Source organism: Sciurus vulgaris (genome assembly GCF_902686455.1).
Source record: "Sciurus vulgaris genome assembly, chromosome: 13".
Classification (NCBI taxonomy): Eukaryota; Metazoa; Chordata; class Mammalia; order Rodentia; family Sciuridae; genus Sciurus; species Sciurus vulgaris.
In genome coordinates, this window is record NC_136474.1 from 43333660 (window position 1) to 43354175 (window position 20516).

Consider the following 20516-nt stretch of genomic DNA (forward strand, 5'->3'; position numbering starts at 1 on the left):
AATAAGAAAATGAGGGAAGGGACAAAATAACTACTCTTTATTGAGGACTATATGGTCCTTGACTTGTGGTAGAAGCATTTCCTCATTTCAGTGTCTTCTGCAGAGGGCATACATGGTTTATCCAAAGAAGCCAGGTAGATGACCTGGCTGTGACTTTAAGCCTGACCCTCTGACTCAAAGTCCCTACTATTTTTTTTTTTTAATTTTTAATATGTAGTTGTACCTGCTTATTTGTGGTTTCACTTTCTGTAGTTTAAGTTACCTATGGTCAACCATAACCTAAAAATATTAAATAGAAACTTACAGAAATGAGTAATTCATACATTTTAAATTGTACACACTATTCTGAATAGCACACGAAATTTAGTGCTGTCCTATTCCATCCTGCATGGGTTATGAATTATTTCTTTGTTTAGAGTATGCATGCTATACATGCCACCCACATGTTAGTCATTTGGTGGCCATCCTGGTTCTCAGATCAACTGTCTGATATTATATTGCTTGCATTCAAGTAACTCTTATTTTACTTAATAATATCGCCAAAGTGCAAGAGTAGTGATTCTGGCAATTTTGTCACAGCATATTTTTATATTTGTTATATTTTATTAGTTATTGTTGTTAATCTATTGTGACTCATTTATTACTTAAACTTTATCATCAGTATGCAAGTAAAGAAGATAGTATATTTAGGGTTCTGTACTATCTGAGGTTTCAGGCATCCACTGGGGATTTTGAAACTCTTTGCATTTATTTAATTATCATATAAAGCTCGTTCTCTTGATGACTAGACTAACCTGCCTCTGAACTATTTGTTAAAAAATAAGACTAAGCCTACTATTCATGTGGTTAAAAAAGTAATATTGATAATGTAAATATGAATCTATATTAACAGATTTGCATCCTTTTTTTGTCCCCTTCTCTATTTTAGCATATTGTGAATAGTCCTCTTGAGTCTCTTCAAGTGATTACCACTTAGACTTTCCCTGGGACACATCCTGAAGGGACCAGCATACATCCAGTTTGCTCAGATATAATCCCAGATTAATGGAGTTCTTGCAGAGTGAACTACACTTGTCTCACTAAGACTGGTAAGAGTTTAAAAATATATTTACTGTTTTTGCATGACATTTAATGTCATGACCTGTTCTGAAGTATTTCTTATAATTTGGAAAAGCATATAAATAAGTATATGTGGAGGCGAAAAATCGGCTATCAGAAAAAGTCAATGGTACATTGAGTTGTTTATTAGCCAAACATATGGTGATATATTTGAGGATATTTTTATTACTTGTGAAAGTATAGAGATTTAAAATTGAGTGCAAGTGGAATTTCAAGGCAAGAATTTTTCTTGTAGAAGACTGTAATATAGTTTAATGAAACCTATAATTGCTACAATCTATGTTGTTTTACTACTATAAAATCAATAACTGTAAAATGGAGAGGCTATCTCCTTGAAATTGGTAATGATGAAAATGTACCTATTGTGATTATCTATATGCAGATTCTTCCCAAGCTGAACTTGCTTTACATGTATGGACTGCTGGCACATTTAAGCTTACTTCTACATATCTTTGCCTCAGCTTCAAATGTTTTTGTTCCAGGGTACTATATTGTCAGACATTTTAGTCAGGGCTTATTATTCAAAACAAAATTGCCATCCAGAGAAGACAATAAAGTTGAATCAGATGGCAGAATAGGAGTCGTTACTCTAGGGATTCTTTGGGGAGAAGATGAGCAAACATGACTTTGCATCTCTTAGAAGTGCATGCCAGGGGGTTCCTGAGAACAGAAGCTAAGAGCACAGGTGTGTGACCATGACAAGGAACTATCTTGGGTGGACAGATGTTGAGAAATGAAGGTCATTCAAAGGTTTCCTTCTCAAGCATACAAGTTATTTTGCATCGCAAAGATCTAAGACTCAAGACCTAAGCCAGTACCTCTGAGACACAAATTAGAAAGAACAAATATGTAGATGAGTACCATGTCTTCTGAGATGCTTATTCATCCAGTGTCCAGCAACTTTTGATATATTTTGTGGGTAATGTGGAGAAGAGCTATCCCCAAAGTTTTCTGCTCAGTAGGGTCTGGAAATGGAAACTGGGAAGGATGAAAATGTGCAAATGTCCCTAGTCATATCACAGTAGCTGAGGACATGGGCTCTGGGGACAAACTGGTTTTTCCAGTGTGAATTCTGACTCTACCACAGTTTGTCCTGATTCTTGACGGTAGTCGGGAAAAAATTCAAACACCTAATTTATTAAGTGTGACAGGTACTGGATAGTAAATGTTCAGTAAATGATATTAGTGTGCTGAGCATTTGTACAAATATTCATAAGGGCTTTTTTACCTTGATTTGGATATGATTTTCTCTGTGTGGTCTCAAGTTTCTCATCTGTAAATTCTCCAACTAGTCTCAATTTTTCTTAATCTCAGATAGCCAACCATAGCTGGGAAAACATTATTATATTTTTCAAAGTAGACATTGTGTTTGTAAATCCCACATGCATTATATCCTGAAGATCATTATATTTTGAATTTTATCACCTCAGATCTGTCACTTCCTAGCATCTTAATATTGGGTAAATTACCTAACTTTGCTTAATACTGGGTAGATTACCTAACTTTTCTAAATCTCTTTATCTCTGAAATGGCACAGTACAACTCTTAGAATTATTATGAAAATTAAATGATAAAATACACAGTGCATGACACAGAAGTATCCAATCCGCTATGACTAGCATCACTACTATCATTATTTTGATTCTTCTTAAATACATTCTTTATCTGTGACATGATTGCTAGTGTTGTCAGTCTTTAATTTGTTAAATTTGAAATGGAATGTCCTATAGAATTTTAGACAAAATACTAGTAGATTAAAAATCTCAGATCACTTTTTGAAAACGTGATTCATCGTTATCATTTTATACCCTAATACATCATATTTAGCTTAAACAAAAATTACATCTTGTAATATCATCAAATTATCTCCAGGATAGCTGCTTCTAAAACTGTCTAGACTTGATTTTTCCCAAGTGAAATTATACAAATTTCACTTTAAGTTGTTTTAAACTCTGATGATTCTTAATATCAAAGTTTTCAGTTTCACCCTTATTAAGAACTTTAGTGAACCAACTACTGAATCTACATACTAGGAAATCAGGATCTACTGCTGTCCACTACCCACTCCTTCTGACTTTTCTGATTTTGTACTTGGTCTTATCTCTATGGTTTTCAATTCTTAGAACTGAATTATTCCATAATCCAAGTTCTGATTAATTCCAGCTCTGATTCTGGTTATAGTCGATGTAGTACAAAACTGGATTAGAAATAACCAGTGAATTTTAGGAAAACAAAAATTTGACCCTATCCCTCATACTAGGGTCTGATATTGATCATGCAGAGTTGTGTACCAGGGTTAATGAATATGTTCTTAATGAATTGTTGCAAACAAAATTGAATTTTAGATTTCTCTCCATTCTTCATTTTTGTTGGTTTATTTCCATGTTTTAAATAAATTATCTATGTAAGCAGGAATATATCAGAACTGTCAAGATATGTCTAGAGAATTTATATATATACTTAGTGATGTATTTTTCATTCAATACAAATAAATTTCCAGTAGAGCTAATTACCCTTGTTATGTAATCTGGGCCTAAGCCAGATTTTTGACAGGAATATCATAATTAAATTGTTTCGTGGAAGCATTTACAAATAAGTAGACCATAAACTCTTTCAGTGTGGGCAATGAGGTAACTTAAGACCATCTGCAGAAAATTAGAAAATGCTTTTATTGGAAAAAAAATATTTAGTTTTAAGAGTATAAATTTTCCTGGGAGAAAACATCTACTTGTTCAATATTCTGAAGGAAACTAAATGTTTGGTATTCATATTAGTGGCTAATAAAACTTTAAGGTCCACTTAAATATAATGCCCTTTAATTTGGTCACCATCTGGTCATTTTGTGTTGATTGCTATAGTATTCACTGATAATCTTATTTTATTAATTTGCTTAAGATGTGTTAGGAAGACTTTAAAGACAAACGGGTTTTTAATAGTTAAGATTATTTTAATTTTCCAAAGTGTATGAGGCATTATTAGTACCTAGTCTGTCTTCTTATTTAGTCTTCTTTATCTTTTATAAGAAAACTGATATTTTCCCATTGGGCATATTTTCCTTACTTATGTGCTTTCATTCTGGAAGTATAGGGATAATTGTGGTCATTCATAATTCTTGGCATGAATTGAGATGAAAACATGGAATTTCATAGATATATGAAATTAGCAAGATTATAGTTGCAAAGCATTGTTAGAGGTTCTTAACTCAATATGAAAACTTCAATTGTTTAAAACATTCTAGAGGCTTTTCATTGGGAAGTCATTCATACATAATCTCTTACTTATGTTCCTTTCTTTAATATGATTGTTAGAAGATTGTGGCCTAGTGAATTTTCCTTTTATAGTCTTTGAAAAATCAATTTTTTCTAGTAATAGCCAAATGTTTAGTGCTCTTCCTGGTAGATTTACTAAGAGACCTACTTAGATGCTTCAGAAATATGATAGTAAAAATTCATCATGATAAATAAGTAGGGATGGTCATCAAGCAAAGAATAACATGAGGCACACATCTCTTTCACATTTTCGTATTCAACCTAAAAGGAAACTTTTGCATAAGAGAAAGATTATTGGACTGAAGGTCAGCGGACCAAATTTCTAATTGTGATTTGTAGGCAACTCACTTTCTAGGCTTCTTGATCTTTAGCACATTTTTTTTTACCTTTAAAAATATTAATACCTCATTTAGTTGTGGAAATTAAATGAGATGACATTTGTGGAAATGCTTTTGAGCTTGAAAGTTCCGTAAGAATGGTGCATGTACGTATTGCTCTTGTCAGTGTGTATCATAGAAACATTCATCATAAGAATGTTAAAAGTCTGAGTGTAAAAGTATTTTAAAACCTTTTTAATTTAAAGAATTTCAAAGTTAAGCATTTTCAGTAGATTTGATATCTCATTTATTGTTATTTTCTTGGTCAAGTCATCAAGTGTTTGTGCTCCATTCATTGGCAGAACTCGAGCCATCTGAGTAAATGATAAGTATTGACATTCAGTATTGTATTTTTATTAGTCATTAAATCCGTGAAGGATTATTGTGTCTTGAAGATTTAGAATTTCCTGGCATTGGTGTCAGAAATTTTTGAGCAAGGAATTTTAGTAGTTCCTTCCAATGAAGTAAATTATAATTACATATATTTTGTAATATAATTGGGAACTTTAGTGAGGTCCTTATGATATGATCAGGAAATATAAAGAATTGGTAAGAGGCATCAGTTTGCCTGGATGAAATCTACTTTTTGATGCCAGCAGAAAGTTTACAGGAATAGCTGAAGACATGGTCCTGACTTAAGAAAGTACAATAGTTAATATTTTATGGGCTTTGAGTCAAAACCCAGTCTTGTCTAAGCCCAAACTCAGAACTCTGTTGCACTTGACATAACTTTTTCATATATATTATAATCATCAATCTGCAGTGTTTGTAATAACTGTTCTTCCTCAATTAGATACCTAGTCTCAGTGATAAATAAATTATAAAGCATTTATAATGAGTTGTTTTCAAGGGAAATTTTAATACATGACCAAGTAAGATATTTTTGAAGCTCTATTACCAATTTTAGGCCATTCACAGCTATTAAATGACCCTTTTAATGTCTTGATCAGTGCCTTTGTGACCTATGAAATGATTCATGGATGACTACATAGGGGAAATAGTCTATTTGCAGAATAGAATATAAAATTATCCTTCTTAGTTAAGAAACACTAAGCTCCCTCCTCTAAGTTTATTTAACACCTTTATTAATTCAATTTCTCTCCTACTTACTATCTTGTCATGTTGAAGGATGTACGATTATCAGTTCATAATTTCACTAGGAACTCCTAGAGAGAACCATCTACTATTTACTTGAATGGTATCCTTTCTCCCAACCATAGTTCTTGAGAATAATGGGCATTTAATATTCAGAATATGGATGACTGAAGGACAAAATAATTTGGTATATGCCCAGAGTTATTTAACAATCCACTATTATATTTTTTCTTTTTCTTTTTTTTTTTTATTGTAAACAAATGGGATACTGATAGTTAAAGACTTTTTATTTTCCATCTGTTGATACATCCTATGGTTGATTTATTCATCAGGAAGGATTTATGCTATATGTGGTTCAGCAGTTTTCTGGATGCTGCAACTGTGTAAGTAAGCAAAATTGACAAAAAAAAATTACCTTTATGGAACTCACCTTTTACTTGATAAAAGTTCTCCTGGTCAACTTGAAAATCGTTTATGAATTTTAAAAAAGTGTCTTTTTTCCCAAGAATTTATTTATCATAATTTTAAAATAAATTTCCTTAACAATGGAAAGTAAATGGAGTTTCACAAGATATTCAAAAGTCTGTGATTCAGACGGAGTGATTTTGTAGTAGATGCTAAACCTATGATGAAAAGATTAGTTTCTACTTAACATCCATTATTATCTTAAGAAATTCAGCACAGATAAAAACCTCATAGTTTTCAACTGTTTTAAAATGGGATGGTGTTTCATATGCTACTGATAATTAAAAAAAAATGAAACGTAGCAAAGGGAAATGTTGAGATGATTATCAGTGGTTATTCCCATGGGGGGAATAACCACTGATTCAGGATACTGTGAAGGAAACATTGTAAAATATGGCATCAAAATAAACTTTCATTCTAGCTATAAAAATATGAAATAAATAAATTAAGATATCCCTAGTATAAGAAAGAATAACAGTTTGACTCAAACATTCCAGTACTTCCAGTAATGTTCCCAATGCTGTTGATGAGGGGACTATCAGTTTATGTATGTGTTTAGTTTTTCTTTATTTGGACTGACGACAGTTGTTTTTAGTTAATCAGGATGGACATTAGTTCCTGATATATAACTTACTAGGATATATAATGCTCTTAGAATACTGAAGCAAGAGTACCTCTCTATAAAATATCATACATGTGTAACTTGTTCTTAAAATCTTTTTTAGGGATATGAACTATAATATTTAAAAATACTAATATAGGCAACAACCTCTCAGTTTATCAAATATCAAACTCCTGCATTTGCTCTGTTTAGATGCTATGTGAATTAGATTGGATCTTACCCTCAAGGAGTTTACACTCTGAGAGAAATTGTCAAATACGTATATTCAACAGTAATTTAGCCAGGTTTTGTTCATTTAAGTTCTTTCATTCAATATATATCCATATGGTGCTAATATTAAAATATAATCGAACATAAAGAAGAGTAAATATTAGGCTTTGAATTATCCATTGACCCAGCCCCTTACTTGAAGGAAAATTAGATGTTACAGGATCGTTTTGTTATGAGAAGCAGAATCCCTTTCTAGCTAGCTGTGGGAAAGGGGATCTGCTGGGATAACATAGAGTAATAATTTACGTAAGTGTATCCCAGGGGATCCACCTGGCCGTGTTCTCTTTGATGGTCTCTGGAGGCCTCATAGCCTCTCCTCTTTCATTCTTTCTGTGACTCTACTTCAACTCCATCTTTCTATCTTTTTATGTGTTTCTTACACACTTGTTTCTTCTACAACACAGTGGACTCCAAAGTGCAATTGGAGACTTTCTAGATTAGCTGACCGCATTCCTCTCTGAAAACCATATTAGATTTCTAGAAAACATCTCCTTGGTTCAATCATTCACTCACAGCCCAAGCAGTCCTTAGAGTGGAGTTACTGGTGCATACTTATGCCCCTTCAGTGCCAATGGGCAGCACAGCTCTTCAGAACGGGGTATGGGTATGAGCAGTAAGGTATCGTCGGCTCCTGTATTACTATGTCAGGTGTGTTAGGATGTGTTAGTAGTGATTATGGGCAAGTTGGCATGGATCGTTTGCTTCAGTGCTTTTTATGTGATAAATTGAAAGCTTATTTTTTTAATATGTCAATTTGTATCCTAAATGATAATAGAAACCAACAAATAGTTCTAATTCTAAATCATAAAAATGCCACAGATGATTCATAGCATATATTTAGTGTGCATACTTTAAGTAGCTGAATGTGATAAATTGCTGATAGAATTTTTAATTCAGAAGTCCAATGGAGGCTGGGCACAGTGCACATGCTTGTTATCCCAGCAGCTTGGGAGGCTGAGGCAGGAAGAATTTGAGTCCAAAGCCAGCCTCTGCAAAAGCAAGGCACTAAGCAACTCAGTAAGACCCAGTCTCTAAATAATATACAAAATAGGGCTGGGGATGTGGCTCAGTGGTCAAGTGGCCCTAAGTTCACTCCCTGGTACAAAAAAAAAAAAAAATCCAATGGAGTTTACTTTTTCAATCACCATATCATTTCTATTGCTGATTGCTGCTTTAAAATACATTGTACACCCAAAATTTTAGAATGTTTAATCCTTAAGGACTTAAAACAAGATACGAGTAATTTTACTTTTCTTCTTTACATTCTTAAGTTTAGTGCACAGTCATTTCTTGGGATCCATGAAGAATTGGTTCCAGGACCCACAGAGATATCAAAATCCTTGACTGTTCAAATCCCTTATATCAAACAGCATAGTATTTGCATAAAACTTACACAATCCATATATTTTAAATCATCTCTGTGTTACTTAGAATACCTAACCTAATGCAAATGCTTTGTAAATAGTTGTTGTAGTGCATTGTTAGGGAAGAATGGAAAGAAAAAAAAACAGGACAAATGCGGCTTTTTTTCATGTATTTTCAATCTGTGGTTGGTTTGATTTGTGAAAGGGAACCACAAATACACAGGGTCACAATATATAGAACCACAGATGTGTGGGGTCAACTCTGTCAGCTTTGACATGCAGACCTGCAGTTAGATACGTTGCTCTGAAAAGACCCCATTCCCTCCATTCAGTGCTGCCAGGTAAAATCATAAGACTTCCCATTTTAGTCCCAGTAGTCTGAATGTTCAACTGACATGTAAACTCCATAGTTCAAATTTAAATAAAACAACCTTAACTGGTATGATGGGGCTGCTTAGTTTTTTTAACTATTAAATTATGTCTTTAACAACTTTTATTACTTTATTTATTTATTTATTTATTTGGTACTGGGGATTGAACTCAGGGGCACTCAATGCCTGAGCCACATCCCCAGCCCTTTTTTGTTGCTTGAGCCTTTTTTGTAGCTTAGGGCCTCCCTATGTTGCTGAGGCTGGCCTTGAATTTGCTATCCTCCTGCCTCAGGCTCCTGAGCTGCTAGTATTGCAGTCCTGTGCCATTACGCTACAATTTTTATTATTTTTATTATTTTTATTATGCAAAGCACTGAGTTCATTGCTTGAGACGTGAGAGTGATTCTTGATCATTGTCCCCTTCAGTGGTTGGTGCTATGGAAGGTAAGGTGGAATAAAAAACAGCTTTATCCCCGTTTTGCCATTCTGTCCATTGTTACTGCTCGTACTTTGGGATGCTTTTGAAACCAATCACATAAATCTCTGTTTTCGTTCTGGAAAATCTCACCCATAAGAAATTTGCTGCTATTGGGAAAGCAGTTTTATTGCTTATTCAACCAGTTGTATACATTATTATTATTTTGGTGAATTAACTGCTGCACCTTCCTATAGGTCTACAATACATAAAGAGATTTCTGAACTAATAATTTGTTAAATTGTGTTAGTCTCCATACATATATTGCATTAAATGATGCATAAACTCACAAAGTGAATGTTCACATAGCCTCACAGATAGATTCAAAGGCAAATGTAAACACTAGTGAGGTTTTGTAAATTCCTCCTGGCTTTTTTCATTGTTCCTTTGATTTTTTTTCCAAAGACATGGAGTCTTTAGGATGTATATTCAAAGCCATATCACCTATAATGTAGATAAAATCAAGACTCAAAGGAATATATATTGCCTCTATTTTAAAACATTCTTAAGATAAAATTAGATACAGACAAAGGTGGTTCCAAAAGTGAGGAATGGTATTAGTGTTTATAACCATTGTTATTTCAGAACCTCTTTCTTCCTCTGCCCCAGGAAAATAGGAAACTTCTGCTTTCTTGTATTTTATATTCCTAAATAGGGGTTAGCTAAGTAGAATATAATTGAGGTTCATTGGTATCCGATGAGGCTGTCGAAGACTCTTGAACCACCCCTAAACTCAGGCCAGTATCTTTTTACAAATTGTTTTGCAAACTGAGATCAGGAATCTTCCAGCCATCATTACAATTGTAGGATTCTAGTTTGCTGTAGCCATAGGGAGGTGCTTCTGTAGAACCAGAGGTCAGGAAATCCAAGGTAATTTACAGGTTTTGTGGTCAAAATCTGTCAGGAAGGCCAAGCAAGAACAAGAGTTAGCCCATTTCTTTTGCTTGACTTGATGCAAATGGTGTTCAAGTTCTTCATAGAAAATGTCAAATGATACTTACTTGTCACAGAGACAAAGATGCCATATGAATGGAAGTGGGGGTCTTTCATCCACCTATTCATTTATGTATTCAGTTAGAAATGTGTTTTAAATGTCTTTTATAAATGGGTGGCACTGATATGCAGAGTCAAAGAAAATGTTTCTTTTTTGTACTTCTAAGGATGTGGTACATTGTAAAAATGACCCACAGATTCCTTCCCTCTCTGTGCTAGCAATGATGTTACAGATTTTCTTGTCCAGCAGTGAGTTGCATTGGCCAATGGGACATTCACATTAATGGTTCCAGCAAGGTCTTGAAAAGCACTTGCGAAATGGAGCTGTCCTCTCTCTTGTATTGCACAGTATCCATGGGAGGAAGCATTGGACCCATACTAGATAACAGGAAGTGTGTGGCCCAAGCACCAGCCAGCTGCCAGTCCTGCTGGTGAGGTCACCCATCACCCAGAACCACCAGTTCCTGGCTGACCTGGCTGACCCTCAAACACACTTCCAGTGCATGAGCTAACCTATCCGGGGTCAATGGAATCAACTCAGACCAGATAAAGTCTCAGCACAATTGTGAACTAAAGAAATGGTTGTTATAATCAAATACTGAATTTGAGGGTGACTTATAAGCAGTAAGGGTTAAGTAATATAGGAGATGAAAGTAATCCACTTGTAAAATAGTTATGTAGGATGGCAGAGTAACATAGGACTTAGATTATCAGAATTTGGTGATGGATAGATTTACAAAGATGGGAAAAGCTGAGGAAGAAAGTTAAGTTTTAAGCTCAATTTTTAAAAAGAATAAATAGTATTTCGATAAGCAAGAAGAAAAATGATATATGAGGAAGACAAGTGATTTCGGTACAGCTAGGAGACCAGAAAGAAAGTGGGTGTGAATGTAAAACCTTACTTTGGTCAATTCGTAGCATAGATCAAGTGATACAACTACTAAATTACTAGCTTTACCTCCAACCCAGGCCATTTCCAGGACAAATCCCCGGAAAAAAATGTGTGAAGTATGTAAATATCCCTGTATTTTATATTGATTGATTCTGCCTGTATTTCTAAGTCCACATCAAAAGAAGCATTGAATTTTGTCGTCATATTTGACTAAGGAAATGCAATTTGCAAAAAGGAAATATTTCTTATTTCTCACTAAAATAATCTCTACTGTCATTAAAACATGTTTTTTATATTACAAGTCAGGAACCAGATATATAAAAAACTTGTTATTACTCTTTTCTTAGCTCTTCTATCTCACAGTGCCCAAAATATCATTCCTCTCTATTGAAAGAATAAACCCATAATTTTACTTTTAGATATATGACAAGATTGTGCCAAATTGAGAGTTGTTGTAACTAATTACCAATCATGATGTGTCTAATCAAAACTGTCATAACTTATCTTGTTAACAGTACATGTATATGAACTAAAATTTCAATTAACATGCTTTTTTTTCTCCACTGAATTTGTAATTTATAATGTGTTGGTTAACTCCTACTCGCCCTTCAGATCATGGTCAAAGAAACCTTCCTCAGCAAAATCTTGTAATGTCAGTCAGTTTCAGTTTTGGTGTGACTGTGTATGGAGGGGTGCTCATTTTCTTTATAGGATTTCTCTTGGTGCATATTGCACTTTCATGGAATGATGTTCGATTGCCTGCTAGATGTTAAATCTGCTTGTTAGATTGCAAGCTCCTTTAGGCTTGTCATTTTATCCTCAGCATGGAACACAGTGTCCGGCATCTAGTGTGCATTGAACAAATATTTGTTGAAAGGATAAATTAGTGAAGAGCACTTTTGCATGCATGAGGTCTCAGTTTAAATGCTAACAATAGAAAGTACCAAGGGGAATTTCTGCTGGGCAGAAGCCAAGACAATATCCGGGAAAGAAAAGGGGACCCAGAGCTTGGTTTTCCACATGGAGATGGGTGTAGAGAGGAAGTCAGGGTGCTTTTCATATAGGGCCTTCCAGGTCATAGTAAGGACTCTGCATGTTGATGTAGGTGCAATGGGGAGAGACTGGAGGGTGGGAGCCGCGTGCTAGTGGGATGTCTGATAAGATCCTCTGAGGTGCTGTGCCCGAGATGGCAGGGAGGTGGGAAGGAGTGGGGGCTAGAGATAGGCTAGGGGCTTTAAAGTAAAGATTTTGACTTCTTTTAGGTTTGTACTGTGGATGTGGAGAAAATTAAACGAGTTTTATTCTGAAGAGTAATTAGTATTCTCTTGATGAATGGGAGAAAACAGGAATGGAGATGTTTACTAAGTTTGTGTCTGGAGCCTCTGAGGGCCCAAGTGTCCATTCACTGACATGCAGAGAGCCTGTGGGTGGGATGCCGGGCGGGCGTGTGGGTGGAGAGATGGAGAACGTGCTAGCAAGTTCTAAAAATAAGATGGACATTGGTGTACCACCCAAGCACTGATCAGAAGGAAGCTAGAGTGGCTTTATGAATATCAGGTAAAGTAGATATTAGGAAAAAGAGCATTAAGAGGGAGAATAGTGAGATTTTATAATGGTAGATTTTATAGTTCCTTAGAAGGACATAGCAGTGGCAGGTGTGTTTGCAGCTAGTGACAGAGTCTCACCTCCCAAGATGCCAACTCAGAGTACAGCAAGGAGAAATAGGCAAATCTATGGCTACAGGTGGGTATTTCAACACTTCACTCCTATTTACCAAAGGTTGATAGGGGTATAGAAGACATGAACAAAACTATCATCTAAATGATCTGCAAGAACACTTCTCCAAATAACAGAAAATACACACCCAGAACCCTCTTCAGGAGGGACCAGGTGCTGGGCTGTAAGGCAAGTCTCAATAATTTAAGAGGAATGAAATCAGGCAGTGTGATCTCTGACCACAAAGGAATTAACCTAGAAATTAGTTGTAGAAGATTATCTTGATATTTGGAGATCAAATGTGGAGATCTATGTGGAGATCAAATGACATATTTACAGGTAGTTCATATTTCAAAGAAGAAATCACAAGAAAAATTAAGAAGGACTTCAAATAAACTGAAAATGAAATTATAATAGACCAAGAAGGGTAAAATTCAGCTCAGCAATTATTAGAGACTTTTTTTTTTTTTTTTTTTGCATTAAATGCTTCCATTAGAAAAGAAGAAACATACCAAATCAAAGGTGTTCCTAAAGGGACTACATATCAAGGACAGAAAGTTAAAATCCAAATAAGAAGAAACAAGGTAATAATAAGTATAAATTAAGGACTAAATGAAATAGAAATGGAAAAGCTGTGAAGAAAATAAAACTAAAAGGAAAGCTCTTGGAGAAGATTAACAAAATTAATGAACTTTAGCCAATCTGATCAGAAAGTAATAAAGAAATGAATAATATCAGGAAAGTCTGATATCAGTAATGATTTCCCAGAAATATAAAGGATTGGAGGATTGGGAGAGGATAGTGAGAGAGGCTATCAGCATTTTTAAGGCTTATTTATTTATTTATTTATTTATTTATTTTTGTAATGGGGATTGAACCCAGGGGCACTTTATCCCTGGCTACATCCCCAGTCCTTTTTATTTTTATTTTGATACAGGGAGTCTGACTGAGGGTCACACTAATTTGCTGAGTTTGGCCTCCAACTTGTCATCCTCCTGCCTCAGCCTCCTGAATCCCTGGGATTATAGGTGTACTCCACCATGTCTGCTTAAGCCAATAAATTTGACATTAAAACTGAAATGAGAAATTTCTTGAAAAACACAAACTATAAAAATTTTCTCAAAAAGAAACTAGTTAATGATTAAAATTCTAATATCTATTAAAGATTTGTATATATTATTTAAAATCTCCCTACAGCTGGGCATGGTAACACATGCCTATAATTCCAGAGACTAAGGCAGGAGGATCACTTATTCTAAGCCAGGCTGAGCAACTTAGTGAGTCCTTAAGCAACTTGGCAAAACCCTGTCTCAAAATAAAATAAATAAATAAAAAGAGCTGGGGAATATGTAGCTCAGTGGCAAAGCATCCCTGGATTCAATTCCCAGTACTGAAAGAGAGAAAAACAAAAAGAGAGAAAGAAGAAAGAGAGAGAGAAAGAGAGAGAGGAAGGAAGGAAGAAAGAAGAAAATTCCAATCTTAAGTGGCTCTGCTGATGATTTCTGTCACTTAGGCAAAAATATTAATGACATAACTAGGAACCCTTCCAAAACTAGATCTCATTTCATAAGATCAGCATTATCCTGCTACCAAAACTAGACATAATGAGAAATGAAACCTACAGACTAGTATCTCTCATAAACATGAATTGTGTTTCTCTATACTCTTAACAAGTAATTGGAAACTAAAAGTTTAAAAACACTGTAATTTATGAGAGCATAAAAGTATTAAATACTTAGGAATAAATTTAACCCTCTGTTCAGGATCTGTAGATAGAAAACTACAAAATAAGACAAAGGAATTTTAGAAGAACTAAATAGTGGAGAGATACCCCCTGATCAAAGATTAGAAAACTCAATATTCTTAAGATTTGATTATCTTTAAAGTGGTCAGTTTTTCAATATGATCTCAGTGAAGATCCTACCAAATATCTTAGATTGACCAATTGATTTAAAATGTACGTGAGACATTACACAATGAATAGTAAAAACAATTTTAAATAGAACACAAAGTTGAAGAAGTTACAGTATTTGCAGATCTTACTATAATGCTATAGTAGTCAAAACTGTGATATTGAAATAAGTATAGTTAGATAGAGCAAAGAAAAAAAATAGTCCACAAATATGAGCAATTGGTTTTGGACAAAGGAGCCAAGGATATTCAATACAGGACTTCCAGTTTTTTCAACACATGATGCTGGAACAATTGGATATCCATGTGGGGAAAAAAAATGAATCTCAAACATTGCCTTACTTCATACACCACAACTAGTTCAAACCAAAATATAGGCCTATAACCTTTAAAGAGAGGGCTATAAACTACAGTGCAGAAAAAAAAAAAAAAAGAGAATATATTTATCACTTCAGGTAAGGCAAAAAGCACAGGTTACAAAAAATATTGATATTATCAAAGTTATTGGTATTTTAGATTATTTAAAATTAAATTATTTTCCCTTTACAATAAACTTCTTAGAAAATTAAAGGTTGTCTTCTAATAATGTCTGTTTGAGAGTAGACATTTTAGCATAAGATTTGTTCTGGGATAGTAGATTTGTGAAATTTAGTTCGAGTTTTTTTGGGGACTGTGCTTTTAGGCAGATAAGAGATTTCAGGAGCTCAAATGTCTTCAGTGTAAAACATTTTTATGTTAATTTGGCATATTTGGGGGTGGTGTTTTAACACCAAATACAGTATATGATACTTTGCATACTGTATGGTTCCATTTATATGAAATGGTAGAAAGGACAAGACTATAGTGACAGAAACAGACCATCGTTTTCAGGAGCAGGAATTGGGATAGAAGTATTGATCACTAATAGGCACAGGAAACTTAATGGACTGCAAAAAAGTATCCTGAGTAAAATGGTCTTCCTACAAAAGTATACAATATTTTATAAATTAAAATGAATATGTGCAATTGGTCAATTTCATTTTACATTTTCTATCAAAAATATTGGCTCTTATATGATATGTATCTTCTATATCAATAGAATGCATATAGAAAAATTTGGGATCTTCTACAGAGACCGTATCCACTATATTATAATATTGAGTAATTTTTAATTCTCTTAAAATTTTCAGAATCTCAAAGATCTCGACTACTTTGAGCCTTGTAAAGTGAAAAATATTGAATAAATGATATTTTTTTCTTGATTTAAATTTTGTTTTTGACACATTAAAATTGCATGTATTTATGGGGTTCAGGCTATGAGGTTTTGATGCATGTATGTATTATGGAATGGTTAACTCAATCTAATTAACACATGTATCATCTCACATCTCGTTTATTTATAATGAAAACACTTGAAATCTACTGTTTTAGCAATTCTGAAATATCTAGTACATTATCATTAACTCTGCTCCCATGCTCTGCAGTAGATCTTGTTAACTTGTTCCTTCTGGGGAACTGAAAATTTGTACCCTCCAGTCAACATTTCCCAAGTTCTCCATCCCTACCCTCAAGTTTTGGCAACTACCATTCTACTCTCTACTTCTAAAAACTAGACATTTTTAGATTGCACATGTGGAAGAAAGTGTGGTATTGACCTTTCTCCGACTAAATTATTTCACTTAGCCTAATGCCCTTCAGGCTAATCCATGTTGTCACAAATGTCAGAGTCTCATTCTTTTGTAAGACTTAATAGTATTCCCTTATATATGTATGTGTGTGTAGGCATGTATCTGTGCATTTATATGTATGTGTGTATATACACATATTCCACATTTTATCTATTCATTCCTCCTTTGAGGTTCATTCAGTCTTAGCTATTGACCTTTATGAATAAGGCTGCAAAGCGCATCAGAATGCATGTTGCTCTTTACATAGTGATTTCATTTCCTTTGGGTGTATACCCAGAAGTGGATTTCAGGATCATATGGTAATTTTATTTTTAGAATTTTGAGAAACTTTCATACCGTTTTCCATAATGGCTGTATTAATCTACATCCTGCCAACAGCATACAAGGGATCTTTTTTCTCCAAATCTTATCAACACATCATTTGGGTTTTCTTTGTTGTTGTTAATAACTATTCTAACAGGTATGAGGTGACACCTCATTATGGTATTAATTTGCATTTCCCTGATGATCGGTGATGACAAGCTTTTGTGTCATCTTTTGAGAATTTTCAGGTATTTTGGCTGCTTAACGGGGTCATTTGTTTATTTTTTTTTTGTTTGTTTTGTTTTGTTTTTGTTTTTGGTTTTTTTTTTTTTTGCAGTTGAGTTTCTTCTGTATTTTGGATTTTAAACCTTTATCAGGTTTATTGTTTGCACATATTTTCTCTGAGCCTTTGGGTTGTTTCTTTACTTTATTAATTATCTTCTTTGTTGTGCTGAAGCTTTTTAGTTTGATGTGCTCTCATTTGTCAACTTTGCTTTAGTTGCAGTGCTCTTGGGGAGTCATATGAAGCAAAATTATTACCCAGGCCAATATCATGGAACTTTCCCCCTGTTCCCTGCCCTACAGTTTTAGAGTGTCAAGTGTTACATTTAAATCTTGAATCCACTCTGAGTTGAGTTTTTTAATAAAAAGTTTTATGTGAAATAAGGGACCAATTTCATTCCTCTGCATGCGGATATCCAGTTTTCCCAGCACCATTTTTTGAAGAGACTGCTTTGCCCATTGTGTGTTCTTTGGCAACTGTGTTGAAATGCAGTTGACTACAAATACGTGACTCATTTCTGGGCTCTGTAATCTCTCTATTAGTTGATGTATCTGTATTTTATGCCAGTATCATACTGTTTTGATTACTGTATCTTTGTTGGATGGTTTGAAATCAGGTGGCATAACAACTCCAACTTTATTCTTTTTGCTCAAGACAACATTGAACTTCAACGCATCAAGAAAAGATTCATGAAAACTGAGAGTGTGTGCTTAATTCATTGTTACCTCTTCATATTCCTAGAATCAAGGAATGTCCTAAGTAATAAAATATAGAAAGTCCATGTAACCATATCTAAATTTTTATTCCTTTCCATTATTGAGATAAATTGATTTATTTCCCAGATGATCTGCTAGTATGCTCTGGGTTTTATAGAAATACTCAAAGGCTATCTTGATGTCTTCATACAATTAAGTCAATCTACCAATACTATCCTTTTAGTTAAATTTTGAAGTGTATGTGGTCTGTGAGTTGGGGATTACTTTCACATTGGAAATTGCTAGAGACAAACTCTCCAGTCCTGTGAGAGGCAGCTCTGCTGTTTTCTCTGATAGTAAGTAAATGACAAACTGTTCCAATTCTCAGAATTGAAGCTGCTGAGTAATTTTCTGTAGTTACATCTCCTTGTCAATAATCGAGTGCTCTCAACTGTGAGCATCAAGTCCATAGACTGGAAAAATGAGAGTGGCAATATATCCTAATACTGATAATTATGTAATTTTTCTCATGGCAAATACAGATTGATCTTGTGTAAATTATTTCCACCAACTCATTTTCTGTTATTACTAATCACATGTATTTATAAATTTATATTGAATATTAAGTGCTGACAATATTGAAGAATCTTTTGTCCTGATTCCAAAAATTGAAAATGAATTTTTTTTTATTATCTGTATTTGACTGCATCATCCTCAAACTGAGAGATGAGAAATTAATAATTTTTTTCAATTGAGTTTGTTGCCGTTGATTCAAAACATCAGTTTTTCCATGCTGAAGTTCTGGAATTGAAAGTGTTGTAAAGGTTATATTAATGCTAGCACCCAAAGAGACCTCATTAAATTTCATCATGCACCATAGATCCCTGGGTAGTGATGGTCTTTGCAAATTTTTCAAGTTTTTTTAAGCATCTAAGAATGGTTAAGTTATTCTGCTTTTGAATCTTATGAATTTCCTTTTTTTAGTAGGATTAGTGTGTGTGTGTGTGTGTGTGTGTGTGTGTGTGTATAAAACTGTAATTAGTGTTTCCACCACAGATGTTTTCTAAAGCTTGAAAAGGGCAACTCTAATTCATTATAAATGAGGGCAGGAGTGAATTAAAATGAGAGCCTTTGATTGTTCTTCCAGGAGAGCAAATGGTGAGTGGGGTGCTCAGCCACGTTTGACGTGTTTCCCATTGGTGTTCTGTCTTTGCCTCCCACTTTGTTTTGCTACTGCTTTGGCTAAGAAGAGATTCATTATGTACTGTGGGGGTGTGTTCAAGAGAACATGACAATTAGAACTCTTGAGATGACGATGGCATACATGATTTAATGAACTACAATAAAAATAAATTCTTTCGATTCAAAAACCAAAATCTTTCAAAAGTGGGTCCCAAGTCCTTGTTCAACTTGAATGTATCTAGAAAGAAAAAGGGAGCCCATCCAATAGACACGGACTTCCATGTTTGGAGTTGTTATGGTCACTTCCCTCAGTGTATCAGCTGAAATGTGCAAACAGCTGTAAAAAGCAAGGGAGGAAGAAGCAGTGGAATTGTGGGTAATTTCACTCTGTCTGTCTCATAATTGCCCTCTTTCAAAGCATGCTGTGCTTAGTGGGGAAATGCCCCTAGAACCTTCTTGGGTGCTCCCAGTGATTTTTTTTTTTTTTTTTTTTTGGAATTTAGTTAACATGTTAATTAAATTTCACAAGGAAATGTTAAAAGCAAAGACAAGGTTGAAAGGAGAGGGGTTGAAGGGAGAGGAGACAAGTGATGGATCAAGCTCACTCTGGGAATGGGAGGACAGAGACCTGAGGTGGTTGGAAGGATGGATCTCAGGCTGGAGGAGGAAAGAGGTGAACTTGTATGTGGAGAAGAGGGATCTGCTGATATTTCCTCCAAGTGCTGCTGGGTCCCTTTCTAAATGAAAATGTTTTCCTGTTCAGAAACTTTCAGTGACTACCGCCTAAAGTACGTTCAGCTCACGGGGATCTGATGACACCGGTGGTCAATCAGTATCATGTCTCATCCGTTTTTCCTCATTCTCACATGAAGCCTGTCTTTTAAAGTGCCGAATCCTAAGCATACCAAGTAGATTTGACCCATTTTAAGAATATAATTTCCTACCTGTGTTCCTGTCAATTTTTATTAAAATCATCAGGACCCATTGGAAATGCCTCCACCTTCCCGTAAACTCTATGATGACCACCTGCAAGGTTTAAAATTAATTTCTCTTGTGAGAATCTCCCTTCTGATTATTAATACATCTCTAGTAGAGCTTAGTTTCTAGTAAAGCTTCCCTTCCAGATCACGTACTAACTTCATCTAGACTGTGCATTATCTTCTGTTAGCATGATTAGACACCCACTAAGTTTATGTTAGAATATACAGAAGAAAATAATTCAAGACAATGCATCACCACATAAAGGAGGTAAAAAAAAAAAAGTCTGAAGAGCTGTGTAATTTAAGATACTCTTTACTATTCTTTATTATTCCAGAGATAATACATTTAAAACATTTTAAACTTTATACAATGCATTTTCATTAACTATAGTTACCATAATGCCATAATGTGCAATAAATCTCTTGATACTTTACCTCCTAACTGAAATTGTGTCATGAAATGAAAA

General features: G+C 34.5%; 1 protein-coding gene across 9 annotated transcripts in view; it reads left to right on the plus strand.

The window, feature by feature from the left end:
- The window catches only part of DLGAP1 (DLG associated protein 1), a gene marked incomplete at its 5' end in the record, with an annotated part of 892564 nt that overhangs the window by 113029 nt on the left and 759019 nt on the right, over window positions 1-20516 (plus strand). For 8 of the 9 annotated variants that reach the window (XM_079108313.1, XM_079108322.1, XM_079108323.1 and 5 more), the window contains one exon: window positions 929-1088. Of the gene's footprint in view, window positions 1-928; window positions 1089-6192; window positions 6244-20516 lie in introns of all 9 variants that reach the window. The other variant, XM_079108324.1, reaches the window with a different exon arrangement.